Source organism: Lissotriton vulgaris, chromosome 1_1 (genome assembly GCF_964263255.1).
Source record: "Lissotriton vulgaris chromosome 1_1, aLisVul1.2, whole genome shotgun sequence".
NCBI classification, from domain to species: domain Eukaryota; kingdom Metazoa; phylum Chordata; class Amphibia; order Caudata; family Salamandridae; genus Lissotriton; species Lissotriton vulgaris.
This window is the reverse complement of record NC_141685.1, coordinates 381,264,535-381,283,927: the sequence shown is the minus strand read 5'-3', so window position 1 is coordinate 381,283,927 and position 19,393 is coordinate 381,264,535. Positions and strand designations below refer to the sequence as shown.

General features: G+C 47.2%; 1 long non-coding RNA gene across 1 annotated transcript in view; it reads right to left on the bottom strand.

Moving 5' to 3' along the window:
• Positions 1-624: 624 nt before the first annotated feature.
• LOC147747218 (uncharacterized) overlaps positions 625-19,393 on the bottom strand; it is a 108,431-nt gene continuing 89,662 nt past the window's right edge. Inside the window, exon 3 of the long non-coding RNA XR_015307509.1 lies at positions 625-1,162. This is a non-coding gene — a long non-coding RNA (uncharacterized LOC147747218). The remainder of the gene's footprint in view (positions 1,163-19,393) is intronic.

The window sequence follows — 19,393 nt, the reverse complement described above, 5'->3', positions numbered from 1 at the left end:
TGGTGCAATTGTTGTCAGAGGTCAATTTGTCTTGAAGGCACCACCAACACAATACTCTGAAACAAGACTGTGATGGGAAACGCATCTCACAGAGTCATCCATGATCTGTAAACGTAAACAGTAAATTAATCTTCCAACTACAAGGTGAGGGTGTAATTTAGTTACACTGATTCTTGACTCTGACACAAATCAAATTCCTCCTCTTGACTCTTTTTTCGTTTTTTTTCTTCTCTCTCTCTCTCTCTCTCTCTCTCTCTCTCTCTCTCTCTCTCGCTCTCTCTCTCTCTCTCTCTCTCTGTTCTGCATCCAGGGAGATGAAGGTAGAACATGCAGTGTCCTCTGCATGTGATTTAGCGCTTGCAACAAGGATGGTGTTCTTTCACCATGCTTGGTCTGATGTGCATTAAATCCCAACAAACTCCCAATATCAATTTTCAAAGGCTTGAGGGCAAATAAACATCATTGCTTGTATTACCCTGCACTGACCATTAAGTAAGTTCCATGGTGATCAGTGTCTGTAGGCTTCAGAGTGGGTGCTGATCCCTTCGCCGTGTGGGTTGTGAAGAAGAGCTGTCCGGTACAAGTAATGTAGTGTCCCCGGACAAAGGAAGCCGTACCAGTATTGTAATTTATATGTTTTAATGAAGATAGAAATCAGAGCTGGCATTCCAATCACCAGCCAGCTTCCCAACTGGTCAAGTGCAACATCCTCTGTCTTAAGAACATACATAGAAAACAGACCCACACAAGGTTCTGTAACAAAAACGAACAATAGAGTACAATCATTTTGTACTCGTCCAAGTCATGACACTAAGTACCCTGGCTAAGAAACAGAAGATCTCTGTAAGAGTTCCCTGTTAAAATCCAATTTCTTTGGTTCCTCTTGCTACATCATTTATGAGAAATATGAGGTTTTCTGGTAAGACCGCACCCCAATGATTTCCTTTGGTAAATTTCAGCATGTCAAATCTGCCGAAATTTACCAGAGGACAAATGCCCAGTTACAGGAACTTATAGATTTTGGTGCAGTGATTTACATATTACCCAAAAACCTGCAAAAGGCGATAATTGTATATGCCGGTGATTTCTCTGGATACCCACTTCATCATTACTGGAATCTGGGGACCCCACTGAGTCATTGCTGGAAGCCGCGGGCTCCGACCTAACCTCAAAACAAACGCAAAAAAATACAGAAAAAAGCATTAATCAAACAAATACGCAAATGATTAAACATTTTATTTAATTCACAAACAAATATAAATAAAAAATTGTAATTTGAAACAGAAGGTTGGTCCTTGTCTAAATGTAACTGAGGCAACTCATCGCGCACACTGTACTCTGTTTGATTCACTTGCACTGCTCACAAAAACCAATGAGGATAATAAATTAACTTTTAGCCATCCTCCACATTTAGAGAAAGTTTTAAAGGAGATTTCTGTCCTTCAAAAGGGATCTGCTTTCAGAAGGGGTGTGGGGCCCGGAACACAGCCCAAAACAAATCCATAGAGTTCCAACAACCGTAACAGGTTTTGCCTAGGGTAATGTTGTTGTGAAGGGCGGAGAAGTGTGGCTCAATGGTTAGAGCGGCAGACCCTGATGCAGAGGTCTAGCCCGGGACCAGGGTTCAATTCCCCGCCTCGGCGGGTCTTGGGCTTAAAATTCCACGGACCTGATTATTCTCGCCTTGGTGCCTATTCCAATCATGGAGTCCCACTCTGCAACTCTGGGCAATAGCTTGCTTAATCCCCACAACGCTAAGGATGCCTGGCCTCCACCTTGGGGGTGCCCAGGAGTGGACGCCTCACAAGGAAAGCCAGGATGGGTTCCACAGCGGTATTCGTACAAGCGCCTTGAGACCCTTGCGGGTGAGTAGTGCGCTATACAAGTATCAATTTACAATTTACAAGGGCCCTTATAATCTAGTGTTAAGCCTGTGTCAAGATAGGCCTGGAGAAGAATATACCACAACTAAAGTAGCAATCACTGGAAGGCATCCACTATTTTAGTTATGTAGGTCTGAAGATGTGGAGGTTATGACACAGGAAGGAAAGTGACAACTCCTTTCTCTTCATGGACACAGGTCACATTCCAGGAACGAATACATAATGATGAATGATGGCCTATCTTCCTGGGTTAAGAAGGTTTGCGTTGGCCCCATCAACGTATCAGACCGCACATCAATCAGTTTCTGATGTGCTCACGTCTAGTGCCGAACTCCAAAATGGGATAGAACATTTCAACCAATATTTTAAAAGATGCTAAAAATAGGGCAGCAATCATGAAATGTATTGAGACATACTCGATAGGGTATGAACAGCAGGCCAGAGATTAAACAGGCCGTGGAGTGGGATACCCTGTAGGCGTTTTTATGGAAAAGCTGCTCTGACAGACATCAGCAGGCACAAGGGGAGAGATCACTGGTTGGTACGAAATTGGAAAACAGAGACAGGTGAAGATAACACACAGCAACTCGATCAAAGAAAACATACAGAACGTTGACGGAGGCCAATTAATAACGCTCTTCATAAACAGGTCAGAAAGATCGCTCCTCCTGATCAAAATATTACTAAAATAGGGAGCAAAGCAAGTCCTATATTTGTCAGGAAATTAAAGGGATAACAGAGTAGAGCCATGATCGGGACCAACAGTAGACCACGGGGTTTGGTACTGAATAATGATTGGGAGAAGGCATCAGTGTATAGGAATATTGAGATAATTTGAGATGATGTCGGTCTTCTAGCACAATGTTTTCAACGGATATCTCATAAAATTCCAGAATAGATATAAAATACCTTTTTCCCTACAGCCCTGATAATCACTATTTACAATAGATTTCTGTGACTCATGTCAATCCATACATTTGAATTATAGCATTAGCAAACAGTAACATAGTGCATATTTGGTAAAGAAAGAACTGTAACTGGCACATAGAGGTGAAACAGACATCCGTGTGCACCATGACACGAACAGCAAGGGAGGGAATCTATTAACATACAGAACTGAATTTTTCTCATTTTCTAGATTATAATTAGACATTGTAGCGATTAGGCTTCAATGCTGGGCATGCTCTGCTAAAACACCCCCACAGCTGAGGTTTGCAGGCCTCTGCTTGAGTTATACAGATTGACAAACAGTCAATGCCGACCGGAACATTATTTCTCAATAACCTACTGAAAATATGAGAAACTAGGCTTTTTGCAGGTCACCCCCCTCCCCCCCATACATGTTGCCCTAATTTGGACTACTAGCTGTTGGTTCTTCGACTTTGAGAGTGCACAGCGCACTAACCAGACCCCACTGCTAGTGTTCTGACTCATTACAAAAGATATGTCAAATTGGATGTCCCCAAATGGCAAGCACTGGCTGTTCCTGTGGCTCCTGGTTTGGGGAAAAGCCAATTCCTAGCCCCAGACTGAAACCGTGACTCCAAGAGTCAGACCGCATGACCCCTAGAACAGCATCAGCACCATTAACGCTGAGGTGGTCAGACCCTCAGCTAGGGCATAGCATGGTGATCAGACCCCATGACAGGAAGCAAAGTACGACACCTGGACCTGTTGGTCATTGCAGGGTTACTTCAATGTTGGATAACCTCTTTGGGTAAGCTAGGTGTTGCCCTAGCCAAGGCTGGGTTGGGCGGGTGAGGGGGGTAGGTACCTCCCTAACCAAAGTAAAAGACAAGGATGAGAAAGACAGAGGGTTAGCTACTGTCCGGTTTAGGATGTGTCCTGTCAAAGTAGAGGTAGGTCAGTTCCCCCAGTGGGAACGACCATGACAGAAGGAAGTGAGACAGAGTAGGCCTTTCAGTAAGACCGCCAGATTCCTTCATCATTCCTCGCTGAATGGTCAGCGAGACTCACCAAGATTGGAGGTTGATGTCTACCAGACGTATTAGCTGGAGGAGGTGGTTGTGTAAGGAAACAGGCTTTTTGCAGCCCCCATATCCCTTTACACACACTTTTTGCCCTATTTGGACTAATAGCTTCTGATTTTTCAACTCAGAGAGTGCAAATAGGGCATGCTAACTAGATTCCAGTGGCAGTTTTCTGATCTATTACAAAATATATGTGTAGGAAGCTGGCTCTGAATATACTGTACCAAAGTATGGTATAGTGTGCACATAACTCAGTGGATCCCCAAAGGTAGGTAGAGGCTAAAGTAGATAATACCTTGCTCTCTATTTGTGGTAATGTGGGCGAACAGTAAGGCTTTTCGGAGGGTAGTGTTAAAACTTTATTGGACACACTCAGGCAAGAAATGATTTCACACACTCAAAGACTGACCTCTGACCAATTTGTTTTGTATAAAAATATTATTTAGTTGTATTGTATTTCTAGAACCAAGCCAGGCCTGGTACAGGTAAGTGTAATAGTACTTTGCAAAAATAATACAGTTAAATACAGTTTGAATGCAGTTGAATGCAATTGTATTGGTTACAGGTAAGTCGCTTGTTCATAAATAGTTGGAAATACTTTTCAGTTACTAGTGAGATTACTTTATGAGTTACTTTTCAGATTATTTTTTAAGTTACTTTTTCTACTCAGTGTGATATGCCTAGATATTACACTGGGACATTTCCTAGATAAAAGGTGAGTAAATCAGTTTTTGCAAGTATACAGTTTCTTAAGGTTTCATACAATTTTCCAACTCCACACTTAAAACATTTCACACTTGGAACATTTTTTACAGAAAAGCAGTCAATGCAATCCTATGGAAGGAAATTAAGTTATCGGTTTACAGGTAAGTACTTCGTTTTGGGAGTTGATTTTCTGGGGATAGAACAAGTTTTCCCCCAGGGTACACTCAAACCACCCTCAGTGGCACTAGGGCGGCCGGGTGCAGATTGGTGAGGCCCAATGTTATCCAATGGGAGATTTGGGGCCTCTAGTTGGTGGCCACTCACAAGCAGGCCACACGATTGTGGGAGCAAAGCTCCTGGACTTAAGCTCAGGGCAAAGGGGGATCCGAGTTAGCACACAAAGTGCACCCACAGGGGCAGCCGGGTGCAGAGTGCTGATTCAGCATCGGGTGCCCTATTGCTTTCAATGGGAGTTGCCGGTTTGGGATTTTGGCTGCAGGCTCGCTCCAGGAAGGCTTCCAGGAGGATTTAACAGCTGGGCAGGTAAGATGGAAGACTTGGGGACGTAAGTGCACCCCAAGTCCTCTTCTCCTGGGTGGCCAGAAGCAAGGGTGCCTTTTGAGGTCAGATTTCGCCTTACCGGGTCACTAGCGGTTGGGGGGTCTCCATGCAGAGGCTGCAGGCAACATCGGAGAGTCCTGGAGGGGGTCATCCTACGGTGGACTCGGACTCTGGAGTGCTGTGTAACTTCGCTGGGACAGATGGGCCACTAGGACTCAGGCCGTAGGCGTTGGGTGCAGTGGTGGTTCCGGGTGTCGGGTTTCTTTGTCCTTTTGTCCTCAGCAGGCTTGAAGTCTTTCATTGGTGATTATTTTGAACAGAGCTGCTGTTCACAGGGGATCCGGTATTTGTTGAAGGCAGTCAGTCCTCCCAGGGGTTCTGGAGGTTGCTGGCTGCAAGACAAGATGATTTTTGGTGCAGGATCTCTGGAAACTGCAGACTGGCCGGTAGGGCTGGGGCTAAGTCAGTTCTTCTCTGCAGTCTCCTCTGCTGTGCGTATTCTTTCTTTCTTCTTCGTAGGTTAAGGAAATCAGTCTCCTTGGTTCAGGGCTTCCCCTTAAATACTGCATTTAGGGGCGTTTAGGGTCTCTAGATCAGTAGCCAATGAGCTACTGACCTTAGAGTGACTACACACTTGGTGTGCTCACCCAATGTGGGGTTGTGGGCACAATCCCTAATCCTGATTGGACAGTGCCTGCCATCTGCAAGATGGCAGGCACTGAAGAGTGTGTTTCACCTCGACTCCACCCCGGAGGGGTAGGGTGGGCACACCGTCTGGACTGCTCTAATTGTTCCCACCGGTCTTCCCACTGATAAGGGTTTGAGACAGAAAGTGGGCCTGATCTTGATTGCAGGAGAGGCTGGGGGTAGTGTTACAAAGGCAGCATGGCATTTGAAGCTCCCCTGCCATAGATGGATCTTCCTGAACTGGGGGAAGTGTGAACACCTCTGCCAAGGAAAGCCTTTGTTTATGGGAACAGAGAGCGAAGGCTCCTACCCCAGGGGTCCAGAAGATGGTCTTGGGTAGCAGGCTGGTGTTTGCCAGTCAGGGAACCCACCAGAGGCTGGTCATTTTTCAGGGGAACCTCTAAGATGCCCTCCGAGTGCATTGTATAATAAATCCCACACTGGCATCAGTGTGGGTTTATTATCACCATTGCTGCTGATGGTATTCCCCTCCTGTGCTGACCCTCATCGAATCCCATTGTTCATGACGAGCTCAGCTCGTCATCAGCACATCTCAACCGTGCCTCATGACGAGATGAGCTCATCATGTGTATCGAAGGGGTTAAGCTGAGAAGTTGGATACCAAACTTCCCAGATGACAAACTCCCAGACCATATACTCTTTATGGCTTTACTACTGTTACAATGTCTAAGAATGGACTTAGACACTGTAGCAAGTATATTGCACTCTGGGATTGCTAAATTCCACATATCACTGGACCTTTGTCACCAGAGAGGAGGGGACCAACTAGCTCATTGACTAGTGACCAGGTTGTCCCCTCAGGGCACTTTCCCAGGATATAATGGGCACCCCTGGCATCCTAACCTCGGTACACCTTGGATTTGGAGAAACAACGGAAGAAGGACTGCCCTGCTGCTGTTGAAACTGCACGAAAAGAGGCTACACTGTTGGAAGAATTGCACCTTCAGCACTTTGGACTATTAAAGTTTGACTGTTCCTGTGGCTCCCGGCTCCACGGGAGATGATCCCCAGCTCCAAATCAAAGCAGCGACTCCAGGGTCAGTCAGCTTGCCCTCTGGAACAGATCCAGGGACATCAAAGCGCTGAGGAAGCCAAAAGCAAAGCAGTAGCCTCTTTTTGAAGTATCACTGCTGACTGCCACCGGGCGCACTTCGGGAAGAATCCAAGATAGCCAAAACTTGTGCCAGAGTCTGCTGGGCCTGGATGTGCTATACAAGTCCGGATTTGTTGCCCAAGAGGGACACTAGAGCCCACCAAGCATATTTGCTATGACCGCTGTGTGGTGAGATTGGAAGTCCAGCCGCAGCTGGTCTTCTACTATGGCAAATAGGATGTTATGGGACCCAGAGAGCAGTGGTCAAAGTCACCCCTCCTTCCCCACAGAGCGGGGAATAACCCGCAACTCACCCCTGTCGACCGTCCAGCTCCAGGAGCATTTTCTTGTTTAATTATTATTTTTCTTGATTTTATTAGCATGTAAAACAGGAATACAAGCAGCAACCGGGATATAACGATACTGCAAATCATGTATGGTTATGCATCTTCCCAGTGAAAAAGAGAAAAGATAGAGAATAGAGGAAAGAAGGCACCATGGCCTTAAAGGAAAGAAATGAAAGAAGGGAAAAGAAGAGAGGAGAGAAAGCAAAGATGACGAGAAAGGGAGATAGCAGATATCAGGAGTACATCACATTTGGGCATCCCGTTGTACACAGCTGGTAAAGAAGGAGAAAAAAAAATACTGTATAGCGTAATTGCATGGCCGGTACTAATAAAGGAGAAAAAACAAAAAATAGGGGCGCTCACTGTCCATAAACAGGTTAAGTTGCATTAGCAGAGGAAGTAGTTGGAGCCAAGAAAGATTCCCAAATGTCCTTGGTTCTGCTTGGTGGGGGCAGTTGACCTCAATAAGAAGCCAGCTGTTTCTGACAGTAGATTGCGTCAAGTAACCAGAAACTCAATCTTGGGCACCGGCTTCCCTCCAATGTGTAGCAACTCTGCACTTTGCCAGCAGAAGCAGCATAGCCGCCAATTGACTGGATTCTTGCGGGAGGTTCTGCACATAGCCCAAAAGGCAAAAAAATGATGTGTGAGGTACTGGGTGGCACATAGTCTGTGTAGGAGAACGACGTATGGCCTGCCAGTATTTCCCAATCAGAGGACAAGTCCAAGCCAAGAGTAGGAAAGTGACTTGAGGGGTCATGCATCTCTTACAATGTGCACCTCGTGCTAGCCCCGTTTATTGTAGTTGCACTGGAGTGCAGTATACCTAGTGAAGGAATTTAAAGTGGATGAGCCGCAGTCTGTAGTTGGGGAAAAGGGCAGTCATTTGTGTGCAGCAGTATTTCCATTATTCCCGTTACTGGGGAGCCCAGATCATCTCCCAGATTGTGCGTGAATCAGCGGTTCGGATAGGAGCTGAGTCTTTCATGACATTGTGAAGTCTGGTCATTAGTTTCTGTCCGGGGAGGGGTGGGTGGGTGTTTGTTTGGGATAAGGGTGGTGAGCATATGCTCAATAGCGTGTAATAGTGGCGGTGGTTCAAGGAAAGTGGCTTGGAGTGTTCGGCATGCAACTCCCAATTGTTGATATAGTTTAGTGTCCAGCACAGTAATGTTGGAGTAGTTGGTAGAGACAAAAGGAGGAGTAAACGGCCATCCAGGTGAAATCTGCAACAAGCATTTGCAATGCAATAGGTCTCGTATTAGGAAAGTTTGAGCTATTGGTATTGTAAATGACAAATTTTTTATTTAGGTTTTGTTTTTGAAAATAGCGAAATTAATAGCTTTGTCATTTACCATGCCAATAGTTATAACTTTCGCAAATGTGACACCTATAGCATTTGTAATGCAATATGTGTTGTATTTACGTGACTTAGATGTATTGATATTACAAATAACAATGGTTTATATTTTTTTAAATAATTAATACTTAAATAAAAGTTATTGTAATTGATAATGGCAATAGCTTCAAATTTTGTAAATAACATTTGTGAAGATTATGTTCAGTGTATTTTATTGTGACGAAAATCCAAGAACATATGTCAAATATTAACATCTTTTTCTTACATTTGTAATAAAGCTTGAAACATTGATATAACATATTTGAACCAGTTGTTGTGGAATGGTTGCACAGATTGATGCTGTGGTGGAGCTCAGTGATGTTGTGGTGCCACAGAGTGATGCTGTGGTGGTGCTGAGTGATGCTGTATGCTATGCTATGTTTTGTTTTGTTATGCTATGCTATGCTGTTTTGTTATGCTATGCTATGTTTTGTTATGCTATGCTATGCTATGTTTTGCTATGTTATGCTATGCTATGCTATGTTTTGCTATGCTATGCTATGTTATGCTATGCTATGTTTGGCTCTGCTATGCTTTGTTATGCTATGTTATGTTTTGTTGTGTTTTATTATGCTATGCTTGTTTTGCTATGCTATGATTTGTTATGCTATGCTATGTTTTGCTGTGTTTGGTATGCTATGCTGTGTTTTGCTATGCTATTATATGTTTTGTTATGTTTTGTTAAGCCATGCTATGTTTTGTTGTGTTTTGTTATGCTATGCTATGTCTTGTTGTGTTTTGCTAGGCTATGCTTTGTTATGAGATGTTTTGTTATGCTATGCTTTGTTATGCTATGCTTTGTTTTGGTATGCTATGTTTTGTTATGCTATGCTTTGTTATTCTATGTTTTGTTATGCTATGTTTTGTTATGCTACTCTACGCTTTGTTTTGTTATGCTATGCTATGTTGTGTTTTGTTATGCTATGCTATGCTTTGTTGTGTTTTGTTATGCTATGCTATGCTTTGTTATGTATGCTATGGTTTGTTGTGTTTTGCTATGTTTTGTTTTGCTATGTTTTGTTATGTTTTGTTAAGCCATGCTATGTTTTGTTGTGTTTTGTTATGCTATGCTATGTCTTGTTGTGTTTTGCTAGGCTATGCTTTGTTATGAGATGTTTTGTTATGCTATGCTTTGTTATGCTATGCTTTGTTTTGGTATGCTATGTTTTGTTATGCTATGCTTTGTTATTCTATGTTTTGTTATGCTACGCTAAGCTTTGTTTTGTTATGCTATGCTATGTTGTGTTTTGTTTTGTTATGCTATGCTATGCTTTGTTGTGTTTTGTTATGCTATGCTATGCTATGTTTTGTTATGTATGCTATGGTTTGTTGTGTTTTGCTATGTTTTGTTTTGCTATGTTTTGTTATGCTGTGCTTTGTTATGCTATGCTTTGTTGTGTTTTGCTATGTTTTGTTTTGCAATGCTATGCTTTGTTATACTATTCTATGTTTTGTTTTGCTATGCTTTGTTTTGTTATGCTATGTTTTGTTATGCTATGGTATGTTTTGTTATGCTATGCTTTGTTATGCTATGCTATGTTTTCCTATCCTATGCTTTGTTTTGTTATGCTATGCTATGTTTTGTTATGCTATGCTGGTGAGGGTGAGTGAGGGTGAGTGAGGGTGAGTGAGTGAGTGAGGGTGGGTGGGTGAGGGTGGGTGAGTGGGTTAGGGTGGGTGGGTGAGTGAGGGTGGGTGAGTGAGGGTGGGTGAGTGAGGGTGGGTGAGTGAGAGAGGGTGGGTGGGTGAGGGTGGGTGGGTGAGTGAGGGTGAGTGTGTTAGAGCGAGGGTGAGAGGGTGAGAGGGTTGTGAGGTTGTGTATCCTATGTTTTTTTGTTATGCCATGCTATGTTTTGTTATGCTATGCTGATGAGGGTGTATGAGGGTGAGTGAGTAAGGGTGAGTGAGGGTGTGTGAGGGGGTGTGAGGGTGAGGGTGAGGGTGTGATGGTGTGTGAGGGTTGGGAGGGTGAGGGGGTGTGAGGGTGAGGGTGAGTGAGGGTGTGTGAGGGTGTGTGCGGGTGAGGGGGTGTGAGGGGGGGTGAGGGTGTGAGGGTAAGGGTGTGTGAGGGTGTGAGAGGGGGTGTGAGGGTGAGGGTGTGAGGTTGAGTAAGGGGGGGGGGGTGTGAGTGACGGTGTGAGGATGTGAGGGTGTGCGTGATGGTGAGGAGGTGTGAGGGTGAGTGAGGGTGAGTGAGGGGGGTGAGGGTGTGTTAGGGTGGGTGAGGGTGTGTGAGGGTGAGAGGGTGTGAGGATGTGTGAGGGTGAGAGGGTGTGAGGATGAGTGAGGGTGTGTGAGGGTGTGTGAGGGTGAGTGAGGGTGTGTGAGGGTGAGTGAGGATGGGTGAGGGTGAGCGAGGGTGTGTGAGGGTGAGGGTGTGTGAGGGGTGAAGGTGAGTGAGGGTGTGAGGGTGAGTGAGGGTGAAAGGGTGTGTGAGGTGAGAGGGTGTGTGAGGGGGTGTGATGGTGTGTGAGGGGGTGTGATGGTGAGTGAGGGTGTGAGGGGTGAGGGTTGTGAGGGTGGTGCAGGTGTGAGGGTGTGTGAGGATGAGGGGTTGAGGGTGTGAGGGTGTAGGGGTGTGAAGGTGGGTGAGGGTGTGAGGGTGGCTGAGGGTGAGGGTGTGAGTGAGGGTGTGAGGATGTGAGGGTGTGTGATGGTGAGGGTGGGTGAGGGTGAGTGAGGGTGAGTGAGGGTGTGTGAGGGTGGGTGAGGGTGTGAGAGGGTGAGAGAGGGTGTGTGAGGGGGTGAGTGAGGGTGTGTGAGGGGGTGAGTGAGGGTGGGTGAAGGTGTGTGAGGGTGAGGGTGTGTGCGGGTGAGGGGGTGTGAGGGTGAGTGAGGGTGTGTGAGGGTGAGGGTGTGTGCGGGTGAGGGTGTGTGCGGGTGAGGGGGTGTGCGGGTGAGGGGGTGTGAGGGTGTGAGGGTAAGGGTGTGTGAGGGTGTGAGAGGGGGTGTGAGGGTGAGGGTGTGAGGTTGAGTGAGGGTGCGTGAGGGTGTGAGTGACGGTGTGAGGATGTGAGGGTGTGTGTGATGGTGAGGAGGTGTGAGGGTGAGTGAGAGTGAGGGGGGTGAGGGTGTGTTAGGGTGGGTGAGGGTGTGTGAGGGTGTGAGGGTGAGAGGGTGTGAGGATGTGTGAGGGTGAGAGGGTGTGAGGATGAGTGAGGGTGTGTGAGGGTGTGTGAGGGTGAGTGAGGGTGTGTGAGGGTGAGTGAGGATGGGTGAGGGTGAGCGAGGGTGTGTGAGGGTGAGGGTGTGTGAGGGGTGAAGGTGAGTGAGGGTGTGAGGGTGAGTGAGGGTGAAAGGGTGTGTGAGGTGAGAGGGTGTGTGAGGGGGTGTGATGGTGTGTGAGGGGGTGTGATGGTGAGTGAGGGTGTGAGGGTTGTGAGGGTGGTGCAGGTGTGAGGGTGTGTGAGGATGAGGGGTTGAGGGTGTGAGGGTGTAGGGGTGTGAAGGTGAGTGAGGGTGTGAGGGTGGCTGAGGGTGAGGGTGTGAGTGAGGGTGTGAGGATGTGAGGGTGTGTGATGGTGAGGGTGGGTGAGGGTGGGTGAGGGTGAGTGAGGGTGTGTGAGGGTGGGTGAGGGTGTGAGAGGGTGAGAGGGTGAGTGAGGGTGTGTGAGGGGGTGAGTGAGGGTGTGTGAGGGGGTGAGTGAGGGTGGGTGAAGGTGTGTGAGGGGTGAAGGTGAGTGAGGAGTTTGAGACTAGACAATTGCACGATCTCACTGAATGCAACTTCTCCACTAGAAATGGGGGTGTGGAGGTAAACCAGACTGACAGTGTGCGCACTTTGATAGGAGGATAGAATGAATGTGTATTGAAAGCTGCCAATACCCAGTGTAAATAGCAACTGAATGATACTTTAGTGAGAGCCCTTGGTATGTGAGATCTATTCTTACAGCGGCACGAAAGGCAATAGTGGGGCAGCAAGACTCTGTTTTAACAATTGTGTGCACTGTCTGTTATATTACTAAAATGATAAATGAACGTGCCCGGAAAGCATAGGTTAAAAAAAAAAAATACCCAGTTGCCTTTTCAGGTGACTGTAACAGATTCCTCCCCGCCTGTTTGTGGCCTTTTTGGAGCAATACATACTTGTATTTGCGAAAGGAGATGGAGCCCTTTTTATTACTCATGTCTTGACTTCTGTTTACATTTTGGATACCTTTCTATGATGTTATTTCAGTTGGAGAAGCAGTGCTGTGCCCTGTTGAGACTGTTTTGCTCTGCCAGTGAGCGCTAGACCGTTGTTAACAGCTCCAGGTGTTAAAATCAACTACTGGTGAAGATCTGCAGCTACACTATTTTAATAAATGTATGTGGTTGGTAAGTAGCGTGTTAGATAGCGATGCTCGTTCTCTAGCTATTGGGGTCAAGCTGGCTCTCCCACGGGAGGGGGTGGATGGAAACCATGGCAGGGTAGGTGTGAGAACTTAAACAACGATGGGAGAGTGGATTAGAATTGTAAACAATGGGAGGTGAGGAGAACTGATAACGACAGGAGTGTGAAGATTGAAATCAGTCTGCTATAAACTCATCTCAAGCATTTGGTGGAAGGGAGGGACCATGTGCAAATAACTGGTGATCACGTGAAGTGGTCCAATATATTCGGATCAAATTTGCACTAAATAAAGCTGCAAAATAAATGTTCTAAAAGCACTGCCAATGTTTTTCTAACGAGTTGGGAGGACCGTAAAAAACGATGGAAGGCTATTTGGGAAAAGGACGGGCAGCAGAAGGGGGAGGGAAACAGCAAGTTGGGGGAAAGGCAAGGAATAGCGGGAGGAAGGGGATTGTGTGCGGGAGAAACACAAATACGATAGAGAAGTGTGATTACGTATGTGGTAGTCAAACAATTGACCTGCTTGAATATGCCAGGCAACAACCACAAGTTAATAGCCTCCCATTTCCCCCCCTCCAAGGTTGTGCTACAGTTAACTAGGGCGAGGGGAGCCAGGCAAATACGTTGTAATTAAATAAATCATGTGCCCCGCGTCCCAAAGGGCGCATTTAAAAAACATCAGGAAAATTAAAGATGGTGAAGTGATTTGCTGTCCTCCCCTCCGACAAGGATAAACTAGGGCGAGGGGAGGGACATTGGTTGAATAAACGCACAAGCTCCTGCCATGGATGTTTCTTCTCAATGAGAAGCCAGATCAACTTAACAAGGAGGGGGCTGCTGTGGGGGAGGTGGGGGGGGGGGGGGGGGGTGGGGGGGGTACTAACAAGATCAGGCGGGCGAGTGGGCGGTGAGAGAAGGTCAGTGAGCCCCGGGGGTAGTGGGAGAGAGCGTTTCGGACGCAGCTAGGAAAACAGTGCATCACAGGGAATGGAAACGGAAGGGCATACGTAAAGGAAGAGATCAAATAAGGGAGGGAGTGGGGAGGCATGCTAGCAATACAGCAGCAGATGCAGTGGTACCGGGCTCACTGAAATGGCTCTAACCCGTTTGTAATGCCCGCTCTATTTAAATCTGCGTAACTACGGCTGCATTTTCTTTTTTTTAAACCACAAACGGAGTGGGCGGGGCTTGGTTGCACCAGGTTTTGCAGCAGCCATACTGACCACAGGTAGAAGATGGGTTGATAAGGGATTAAGGGGATACAAAGGGTATAGAACAGAAGTAATGACTTAAGTAACATCGAAAAGCGAGGAAACTGGAAGACGAATGCTGTGAGGAGGACCGCGAATAAGCAATCAAAAAGATAGGGAAGAATATAAAATACACAGCTCCAGTCAGGCGTGCACGGAGCAAAAGAGGAAAACAAACCATTTTGTCAGAGAGCCCAAACTGCTGATCAGCCCCCTGTGTGGCGGGGGGGAGTAGGGACCAGCTGCGGTCGTGATTAAGTGACGGGGGGGCGGCAGCGGAAGCCTTTAGCTGGGGAAGTAGAAGGGAGGCATGGCCGTGCAGCAGGGGGCGGAGAGCAGGGGGCGGAGCGGGAAGAGCTGCTGGCGTGGGAGGGTGATTGATGGGAGGGGGGAGCAGATCCCTTTGAAACTGCTGCCTGCTTGTGGGGACTGGGAGGAAGGGTGACAATATGGGAGGAGAGATGCTGGCTTGAGGCAGAGCGCACCATATGGAGAGGGAGGAGGTTGGGCCGAGTGCAGGAGAAATGCTGCTGGCAGGGGGAAGCCTGTGGGGAAATGCAAGCTCATGCACGAAGGAGCTTGTGGTCACGTGATTTCATGTGAACTGTTGAGAATCCTACTCATAAAAAAGTGGATGGATAGGAAAAGGTCTCTCTACGAGACCTAAAAATGAGCAAGTGCCTCTGATGTGCATGTGTTCTGTTTTGGGTGGCTTGTAGTGTGGGGAGTAATCGGTTCCGAGCTAGTGGGTTGGATGGTACATGTAGAACGGTAAGTTTGGCACGGCGACGCATGCCTTTCCAGGCCCAAAATATGCATTCGACCCTTTCAACTTTTTTCCGCTGAGGTTTATAGTGCTGGTATAGTGCAGTGTTTAATGGCAAGGGGAAGGCGGCATCTGCCCCCACTGGCATTTGGGATTGAATATGTATTGGATAAAGTCAGTGATGTAGATATTGAGCCTGGGCACACAAGCATAGGGATGCAAGCTGGATGCACCCATGCCCCCCTAACAGAAGGGGAGTATTAGTATTTCCCAAGCTATGCGTGGTTGCCTGCCAGCTCAAGCTAGGAATATGAGATTGGACGCAAGCGCTTGAAGAAGGAAGCAGTGAGAGGGATTAGCATGTTACTGAACAGATAAAGTAATTTGGGTAATATAATCTTGGCTATCGCCAATCATTCTGTTAAGGAGGGGGGGGGAGACAAGTCTGTTCCACAACTGTATTTTCTCTGTAAGCCAGGTCATGGCCCCCCCAAAGTTTACCCTCCATAGTTCCTCAGTGTCTCTACTCAGCCAGATTCCTAAATACCGTACTGGCTCCCGCTCCCATTGGAATGGAAATTCTGATGTCACTGGCATAGCAGTATCTAGTAACAGAAAGAGTATAGATTTGGCCCAGTTAAAGCATATACTGGAGTATCTGCCAAAACATATATCTTCCTATATAATTGGATCAAGATTGGAGAATGTAAACGTATAAATCAAAATTGTCTGCATACATAGATAAGATGAGGTTGAGTGACTTGAAGTTTAAACCCTGATGTGCATAGTACTGACGCAGTCTAGCCACCAGAGGCTCCATGGTTATTGCAAATAGGATAGGCCAAAGAGGGAATCCCCGACGAGTTTCTCTTATTACCGGGAATGGATCGGATAGTGTACCATTGAGGTGAAGTCTGGTCGTTGAAGATGTATAGAGTAATTGAATGATGTGGACAAACTTGGGGCTTAAGCCAAGACAAGGAAGAATAAATATGGTCACTCCAGCTAGTAAAGGCCTTTGTGGCATCAAGTAGAGCAGCAAGTGCAGGAAAGCTGGGTTCTATGCTGTGGATAATGGAGATGCGGGTTCGCAGGTTGTGTGCAGTGGAGTGACCGGGTACAAAGCCAGATTGATCCAGGTGTGAGAAGTTAGCCTGGCATAGGATGTCCACTAGTTCTAGTGGGCACCTTGCACCAGTCTAATCGACCCTTATTGATGGTGGTTGTAAAGTCAACCTTATAGAAACCATGGAGCACCTAGTGTGCACCAGGCAGTGTCTGGTAAGCATTCACTGAATGCAGCCCTCCCTGCCCCAATACACAAAGAGCCTGTCTGGGGAGGTGCCAGCACCTCCCTGGGCAGGAAACCTATTGTCCATGTTTCCCCTGCCGGAGTTTCGTCCAGCAGCAGGAGGGCAGACTCGTGTCTGTGGCAGCAGCATCCATTTTGTGATGCTGAGGCTCTGCTTAACTTTAACCGGGTAAACCAGTAACTACATGTCTTCTCCCTCTAGAAGGGTGGAATGCTACCCCCGCCGCCAGAACTGGCGGGGGTTAGTATTCCAAAGTTTTTGACACCTTACACTACATGTTTTGATAAAGCCAAACCAAAGTTAGCATTAACCGCGAGGATTATAATGCACTTAAGAGTATATGGTATGGCTATATCATATAACAGATATAAGGAGATAGCTGCAAGGGGCTCAGCTCATGCTAGGGCACCCTCTCACATAAAAACAAGCACTCTGCCTCCAGGATTGTCAAGGCCTGCCATAGGAGTGACTTATAGGTGTATATGTGTCTATATGTATATATAGATATCGGTATACTATAAGTAAGGGGTGATTACACCACCTTACCCAGGCTGTGTGAACAGACCTGTGGTGTCAGTTTGGGAGGCAAACCAGGGGTGGCACAATACATGCTGCAGCTCCTGGTTGGCCTAGGGTGCACCTATGCCCTGGGTACCTATGGTACACTATACAGGGGCTCACAAGGGTGACCCAGTAACCAAACTGGTATGTACCTAAAGTACATGGTATCAATTTAAAGAGAGAACAGCTGGGCTGTGGGCCTGATTAGCAGATCCACAGCGACACTAAAGTAAAAAAAACAGAGAATCACAGCAAAAAGTGGGGGTAACCATAGGAAGCAGATCCTACTCTCCTACACAACCCCCGCCAAACGCAGGGACATTAAACTAACCTTGACCAGTTGAGTCTTCATGTTCTAAGTGGAAATATCTGGAGAGTCCATCTGCATTGGCATGGTTACTCCCAGGTCTGTGATCCACTGTATAGTCCATCCCCTGTAGGGAAATGTACCACCTGAGCAGTTTGGGATTTTCACCCTTCATCTGTTTTAGCCACAAGAGGGGCTTAACTGTCTGTCTGAACTGTGAAGTGAGTGCCAAATAAGTATGGTCTTCAGGGCCCAAACCACAGCAAAGGCCTCCCTCTCAATAGCTGACCAACGTTTCTCTCTAGGGCCAGCCTTCTGCTAATAAAAGCTACTGGCTGGTCTTGACCTTCTTCATTCAATTGTGATAGTACAGCCCCTACCCCCAACTCAGAAGCATCTGTTTGAACAATGAATTCTTTGGAGTAGTTTGGACTTTGCAGAATGGGAGCGGTGCACATGGCCTGCTTCAGGTCAGCAAATGCCTTTTGACAGCTTACCGTCCACGGAACTTTCTTGGGCATTCTTTTAGAGGTTAAATCATTCAGGGGTGTCACAATGGAACCACTGCCTGGTATCGTTGTTCTCCCCAGCTGCTTGCACTCGGCGCTACCACGATCTCTTCTCGCTTTGCAGGACCGCTTATTTGCATACAGCGCTGCTAATCATTTATTAATTTAAATAGCTCGCATTGTAGGAGAGCCTTATTTGTTTGTATACAGCGCTGCTATTCACTCATTTGTTTATTTAATTAGCTCGCATTGTAGGAGCGCTCCATTTGTTTGTATACAGCGCTGCTAATTTGTCATTTCATCTTTCACTGCACGCTTTAATTGCAAACATCGATTTGAATCACGTAACCTACTGACATTGCAAGATTGTTATCTCTGTAAGTTAATGTGCCTTTAGAACGCTGCTTCACCTCGCCTGCTAAGTAGTTGCAGAGATATTTGTGCCCTCGCTGTGTTGGCTTCACTGACTTCTGCACTTTGCATCACTTTGCCTGTTTGTTTGCTCCGTCCCGCCGGCCATTTTGTTGTTAGTATTATTGTTGTCGGCCCTGCCCGAGTCTCCGCCCCGCTCCCGCCTTCCCAGCTCACCCTCCCTCGCCCCTCCCCTCTCACTATCTACATATGACAGTTGCTCTTGCGCGCAGCGTTCACGCGCAGCGACCGCGCCCAATCCGCGCCGAAGTTGCGCCAAAGGTAAGCCCGTCTACGCCCGTCCGCGCCTGGACTGCGCCCAGCGCCAGACCCCCTGTTCCTCGTACCTCCCACCTCCCCCGCATTACTTACGATGCCACCACCCTCCTAGCCCTCAACCCCGGCCGTTCCCCCAACTGCGTCCAAGCCGCTCCTGGACACACCCATGGACCCTTCTCCTGCTACTCCTGCAAGTTCGACGGCACCAAGAACAAGAACAACTCCTCATCTACGAACACACAACAGATATCCGACCCCAACCACCTACAATGCATCCTGCTCAACACCCGCTCGGTCCACAGGCACGCCATCGACCTCTGGAATCTTCTAGACACCATCTCTCCGGACGTCGCCTTCCTAACAGAAACATGGATGAACGCCACATCAGCCCCAGACATCACCCGGAAGGCTACAAGATCATTCGCAAGGATCTTACCGGCCACACAGGAGGAGGCATCGCTATCGTCCATAAGAAATCCATCCGCATCTCAACCAGCTCAGACGTCAATCTCGCCAACTCTGAACACCTTCACTTCCAGATCCACATCGACCCCAAGACCACACTCAGAGGCACCCTCCTTTACAGGCCACCAGGACCCCGCGCACAATTTAGTGAAGACATCACGGACTTCATCACTCCACACGCGCTCCCCTCCGAGGACTACATCCTTTTGGGAGACCTCAACTTTCACCTTGAAAAGAACAACGACCGCCACACCACCACCCTTTTGGACAACCTCGCAAACCTCGGACTTAAACAACTTGTCTCTACCCCCACACACATCGCAGGTCACACACTCGACCCTATCTTCACCTCCAGCAAGCATGTCTCCTTCAGCCACACCTCAGCTCTCCTTTGGACTGACCACAGCTGCGTTCACTTCACCTACAACAAGCCCACATCCAACAAACACCCCCAACCCACTCTGCAAAGAAACTGGAACAAAATCACCATCGACCAGATCTCCTCATCGCTT